This window comes from Sorex araneus, chromosome 1 (genome assembly GCF_027595985.1).
Source record: "Sorex araneus isolate mSorAra2 chromosome 1, mSorAra2.pri, whole genome shotgun sequence".
Lineage (NCBI taxonomy): Eukaryota > Metazoa > Chordata > Mammalia > Eulipotyphla > Soricidae > Sorex > Sorex araneus.
Window position 1 is genome coordinate 90,411,621 of NC_073302.1, and position 6,237 is coordinate 90,417,857.

At 38.3% G+C, this 6,237-nt stretch overlaps 2 non-coding genes across 2 annotated transcripts; one reads left to right on the forward strand and one right to left on the reverse strand.

Moving 5' to 3' along the window:
* Window positions 1–2,563: 2,563 nt before the first annotated feature.
* LOC129401224 (U6 spliceosomal RNA) lies at window positions 2,564–2,670 on the reverse strand. Its single transcript, XR_008628156.1, has one exon. It is a non-coding gene; the product is annotated as a U6 spliceosomal RNA (small nuclear RNA).
* Window positions 2,671–4,323: 1,653 nt separating this feature from the next.
* LOC129401442 (U6 spliceosomal RNA) lies at window positions 4,324–4,427 on the forward strand. Its single transcript, XR_008628349.1, has one exon. It is a non-coding gene; the product is annotated as a U6 spliceosomal RNA (small nuclear RNA).
* The last annotated feature ends 1,810 nt before the right edge of the window (window positions 4,428–6,237 follow it).

The window sequence follows — 6,237 nt, forward strand, 5'->3', positions numbered from 1 at the left end:
TGGATGTGTGCTAATCTCTGTGGTGTGAGGTGGTATCTCATGGTTGTTTTGATCTGCATCTCTCTGATGATTAGTGATGCAGAGCACTTTTTCATGTGCCTTTTGGCCATTCGTATTTCTTCCTTGGTAAAGTTTCTGTTCATTTCTTCGCCCCATTTTTTGATGGGGTTGGATGCTTTCTTCTTGTAGAGTTCAACCAGTGCTTTATATACCATTGATATCAACCCCTTATCTGATGGGTATTGTGTAAATATCCTTTCCCATTCTGTGGATAGTCTTTGTATTCTGGTCACTGTATCTCTTGCGGTGCAGAAGCTTTTTAGTTTAATGTAGTCACATTTGTTGATCTCTGTTTTTACTAGATTGCTTAGTTCCGTGTCACCTTTGAAGATACGTTTATCTTCAATATCGTGGAGGGTTTTGCCGACCTTGTCTTCAATGTACCTTATGGTTTGTGGTCTAATGTTGAGGTCTTTAATCCATTTTGATCTGACTTTTGTGCATGGTGTCAGGTCAAGGTCTAAACCCATTTTTTTGCATGTGGTTGTCCAGTTGTGCCAGCACCATTTGTTAAAGAGGCTTTCTTTGCTCCACTTCACATCTCTTGCTCCCTTATCAAAGATTAGATGATCATACATTTGGGGTTGTGTGTAGGGATATTCCACCCTGTTCCATTGGTCTACGGCTCTGCCTTTGTTCCAGTACCATGCTGTTTTAATTGTTACTGCTTTGTAGTAAAGATTGAGGTTGGGGAGGGTGATGCCTCCCATCATCTTTTTCCCAAGAATTGTTTTAGCTATCCTTGGACGTTTGTTATTCCATATGAAATTTAGGATTGCTTGATCCATTTCTTTGAAGAATGTCATGGGTATACTTATAGGGATCGCATTGAATCTGTATAATCCTTTAGGGAGTATTGCCATTTTGACAACATTGATTCTCCCTATCCACGAGCAGGGTATATGTTTCCATTTCCTCATGTCCTCTTTGATTTTATGGAGTAGCGTTTTGTAGTTTTCTTTGTAAAGGTCTTTGACTTCCTTGGTTAAGCTGATTCCGAGGTACTTGATTTTCTGGGGCATGATTGTGAATGGGTTTGCTTTTTTCATGTCCCTTTCCTCTGCCTCATTGTTTGCATATATGAAGGCCATGGATTTTTGGGTATTGATTTTGTAGCCTGCAACTTTACTGTATAAGTCTATTGTTTCTAAGAGTTTCTTAGTAGAGGTTTTAGGCTTCTCTAGATATAGTATCATGTCGTCTGCAAATAGTGAGAGTTTGATTTCTTCCTTTCCTATCTGGATGCCCTTAATCTCTTTTTCTTGTCTAATAGCTATCGCAAGTACTTCCAGTACTATATTGAAGAGGAGTGGTGAGAGTGGGCATCCTTGTCCTGTGCCCGATCTCAGAGGAAAGGACCTTAGTTTTTCCCGGTTGAGGATAATGCTTGCCGTAGGCTTGTGATAGATGGCTTCGACTATCTTAAGGAAAGTTCCTCCAAACCCCATTTTGGCGAGGGTTTTCATCATGAAAGGATGTTGGATCTTGTCAAATGCTTTCTCTGCATCTATTGATATGATCATATGGTTTTTGTCTTTACTTTTGTTGATATGCTGGATTATGTTGATAGATTTCCGAATGTTAAACCATCCTTGCATCCCTGGGATGAATCCCACTTGGTCGTGATGTATGATCTTTTTGATGAGCTGTTGGATCCTATTTGCTAGTATTTTGTTGCGAATCTTCGCATCGGTGTTCATCAGGGAAATTGGTCTGTAATTTTCTTTCTTAGTGGTGTCTTTGTTTGCTTTTGGTATTAGGGAGATATGTGCTTCATAGAAACTGTTTGGGAGAGTTCCTGTTTTTTCAATTTCCTGGAAAAGTTTGAGGAAAACAGGCAATAGGTCTTCTTTAAATGTTTGGAAGAATTCGCCAGTGAAACCATCTGGGCCTGGGCTTTTGTTTTTGGGGAGGTTTTTCATTACCGTTTCAATTTCCTTAACATTGATGGGTCTATTCAGGTATTCCAGGTCTTCTTTCTTCAGTGTTGGGAGATTGTAGGAATCAAGGAATCCATCCATTTCTTTTAGGTTCTCCTTTTTTGTGGCGTAAAGACCTTCAAAGTAGTCTCTAATGATCTTTTGAATCTCACTGGTTTCTGTTATGATGTCCCCCTTTTCATTTCTGATTCGATTTATTAGAGTTTTCTCTCTTTCTTTCTTTGTGAGTCTTGCTAGCGGTTTATCAATCTTATTTATTTTCTCAAAGAACCAACTCTTTGTTTCATTGATCTTTCGGATTGTTTTTTTGGTTTCGATGTCATTAATTTCTGCTCTAATTTTTATTATTTCTTTCCTTCGGTCTGGTTTGGGGTCCTTTTTCTGGTCCTTTTCTAGGGTCTTGAGTCGTGAAGTCAAGCTATCTATGTGGGTCCTTTCTTCCTTCCTGAGGAATGCTTGGAGAGCTATAAATTTTCCCCTTAACACGGCTTTAGCTGCGTCCCATAGGTTTTGGTAGCTCGTGTCTTCATTCTCATTTGTTTCTAAGTATCTTTTGATTTCTTAAAAATATGGAACGCTTCACGAATTTGCGTGTCATCCTTGCGCAGGGGCCATGCTAATCTTCTCTGTATCGTTCCAATTTTAGTATATGTGCTGCCGAAGAGAGCACATGTAGTTCCATTTCTTTATTTTCACTTCCCTCGCTTTGGTCGGTGGTGTTTAATCTTTAAAGATGCCTTTAGCTACAATGTCATGATGGGGTTTGCCTACATTTTCTTCTATGTACCTTATGGATTCAGGTCTGATTTGAGGTCTTTAATCCATTTTGATTTGATTTTTGTGTATGATATAGGAGTTCAGAGTGCATTTTTTAATATAGAATTGCCTAGTTTTCCCAGCACCACTTGTTGAAGAGGCTTTCCTTGCTTCACTTCATATTTCTTGCTTCTTTATCAAAGATTGAATGATCATATACTTGAGAACCTGTTTCAGGATATTCAACTCTATTCCATTAATCTGCAGGTTTGTCTTTATTTATATACCTTGCCATTTTAATTACTACTGCTTTTTAATACAGTTTGAAGTTGAGAAGGTGATGCCTTCTATCTTTTACTCCCAAGAATTTTTTTAGCTACTCATGAGAGTTATTGTTTCATATGAATCCCAGGAGTGTTTTTTCTCCTTCCTTGGAAAATGTCATGGATATTTTTACAGGGACTGTATTGAATCTATATAATGCTTTGGGGAACTTAGCCATTTTTGACAATGTTAACCCTCCCGATCCATGAGTAGGGGATGTCTCCATTTCCTGGGATCCTCTTTTATAACTTGAAGTAGTGTTTTGTATTTTTCTTTGTACAGGTCCTTAACCTCTTTAGTTAAGCTAATTCCAAGGTATTTGATTTTCTGAGAACAATTGTGAATGAGATTATTTATTTAAAATGTCTCTTTTTTCTCTTTCATTATTTGTTTATAGGAAAACCATGGACTCTTTTGTATTGATTTTGTAACCTGCCACTTTACAAACCTATTGTTTCTAGGAGGTTTCTTGTAGAGTTTTTAGGATTGTCTAAGTTTATTATCCATATCATCTGCATATAGTGACAGCTTGACTTCTTCCTTTCCTATCTGAATGCCTTGATATCTTTTCCTGACCTAAATGCTATGGCAAGTACATCCAGTACTATATTGAATAGGAGTGATAAGAGTGGGCAATCTTGTCCTGTGCCTAATAATAGAGGGAAGTCTTTTATTTTTTCCACTCAGAATAATACTTTTGTGGGCCTGTGGAGATAGGTTTGACCGCATTGAGGAATGTTCCTTCAACTCCCATTTTGTTGAGTTTTTATCATGAATGTGACTGGATCTTGTCAAATGCTTTCTCATTGTCTATTGTCATGATCATATGGTTTTAATTTTTTCTTTTATTGATATGGTGTATTGTTTATTGACTTGTGAATGTCAAATCATTCTTGTATCCCTGGGATGAATCTTACTTGGTCATGGGTTATAATCTTTTTGATGAGTTGTCAGATTCTATTTGCTAGTATTTTTTTGAGGGTCTCTGCATCTATATTCACTGTCACTGTCACTGTTGTTCATCAATTTGCTCGAGTAGGCACCAGTAATGTCTCCATTCCAAGACTTATTGTTACTGTTTTCGGCATATCGAATACGCCACAGGGAGCTTGCCAGGCTCTGCTGTGCGGGCGAGATACTCTCAGTAGCTTGCTGGGCTCTCCAAGAGGGGTGGAGGAATCAAGCCTGGGTTGGCCGCTTGCAAGACAAATGCCCTACCCACTGTGCTATCACTCCAGTATATGTGCTATTGCTTCAACAGCACATATATTAAAATTGGAACGATACAGACAAGATTAGCATGGCCCCCTGTGCATCTATATTCATCAGGAATATCTGCCTATAATTCTCTTTTGTGTGTGTGTGGTGTCTCTGCTTTTGTCAGAGTGATATTTTCCTCATAGAAACTGTTTGGGAATGTTTCTGTTTTTTTAATTTTCTGACAAAGTTTGAGAAGGATTGCCAGTAGGTTCTCTCTAAAGGTTTGAAAAAATTCACTAGTGTGTCCATTTGGGCCTGGGTTTTTGTTTTTATGAAGACTTGATTACCATTTCAATTTACTCAATAGTTATAGGTCTGTTCAGGTATTTCAAGTCTTCTTGGTTCAGCTTTGAGAGGTTATAAAAATCCAGAAATTTATCCATTTTTTCTAGGTTCACTTGTCTCATGGCATAAAGATTCTCAAAATAATCTCTGGTGATCCTTTGAATTTCTATTGTGATGTCCTCTCTTTAATTTCTGATTTGGTTTATTAGAGTTTTCTCTCTTTCTTTGTGAATCTTGCTAGTGATTTATTGATCTCATTTATTTATTTATTTATTTTTAAAAAACAGCTCTTTGTTTCATTGATCTTTTGGATTGTTTTTGGATTCCAGCTCATTAATATCTGCTCTAAATTTTATTATTTCCTTCTTTCTTCCTGGTTTGGGCTCCTTTTGTTAGTTTTCTAAGATCTTAAGCTGTGACCAAGTTATTCATGTGGGCCCTTTCTCCCTTCCTGACGCATGCTTGCAGAGCTATAAACGTTCTTTGTAGTGCTGCTTTTGCTGTGTCCCATGAGTTCTGGGAGCTGGTTTCCTCATTCTCATTTGTCTCCAGGAATCTTTTGATTTCCTCTCTAACCCACTGGTTGTTCAGTAGTGAGATGTTAAATTTCCAGGTATTGGATTTGATTCTCCATTTCTTTATGTGATTAACTTCTATTTTCAGTGCATTGTGGTCTGAAGATAGCTGACACAATTACTAGCCTCTTAATTTTATGGACTTATGTTTTGTGGCCCAACATTTGATATATCTTGTAGAATGTCCCATCTGCACTGGAGAATGTATATTCAGCTTTGGGGAATGAAAAGCTCTGTATAGATATACTTGTCCCCTCTCTTCCATTTTATCCTTCAATTCCAATATTTTCTTGCTGAGTTTTAGTCTTGTGATCTATCAAGGAATAGCAAAGCAGCTGAAGGCTCCAGATTCTATTGTGTGCTACCAATATCCTCCTTGAATCTATTGGCAGTTGTTTAATTTCTGGTCACTCATTGGGTGTATGTACACTTAGGATTGCAATTTCTTCCTGAGGTACATTTCCCTTGATTTTTTAAAAAATTTAGTTATTTTTAATTAGTGAATCACCGTGAGGGTACAGTTACAGATTTATACATTTTCGTGCTCATGTTTCCCTCATACAATGTTTGAGAACCCATCCCTTCACCAGTGCCTATTCTCTACCACCAATAAACCCAGCATTCCTCCCACCCACCCCCAATTCCATCTCTTCCCACCCCACCCTGCCACTGTGGCAGTATATTACCTTTTGTTCTCTCTCTCTAATTAGGTGATGTGGTTTGCAATAGGGGTGTTGAGTGGCCATTGTGTTCAGTCTCTAGTCTACATTCAGCTTGCACCACCCTTCCCCTGTGTGGCCTCCACACATTTTACTTGGTGTTCCCTTCTCTATCTGAGCTGCCCTCTCCCAAGAATGTGAGGCCAGCTTCCAAGCCATGGAGTCAACCACCTGGTACTTATTTCTACTATTCTTGGGTGTTAGTCTCCTACTCTATTCCACTCACCTATTCCACAGATGAGTGCAATCTTTCTATGTCTGTCTCTCTCTTTCTGACTCATTTCACTTAGCATGATACTTTCCATGCTGATCCACTTA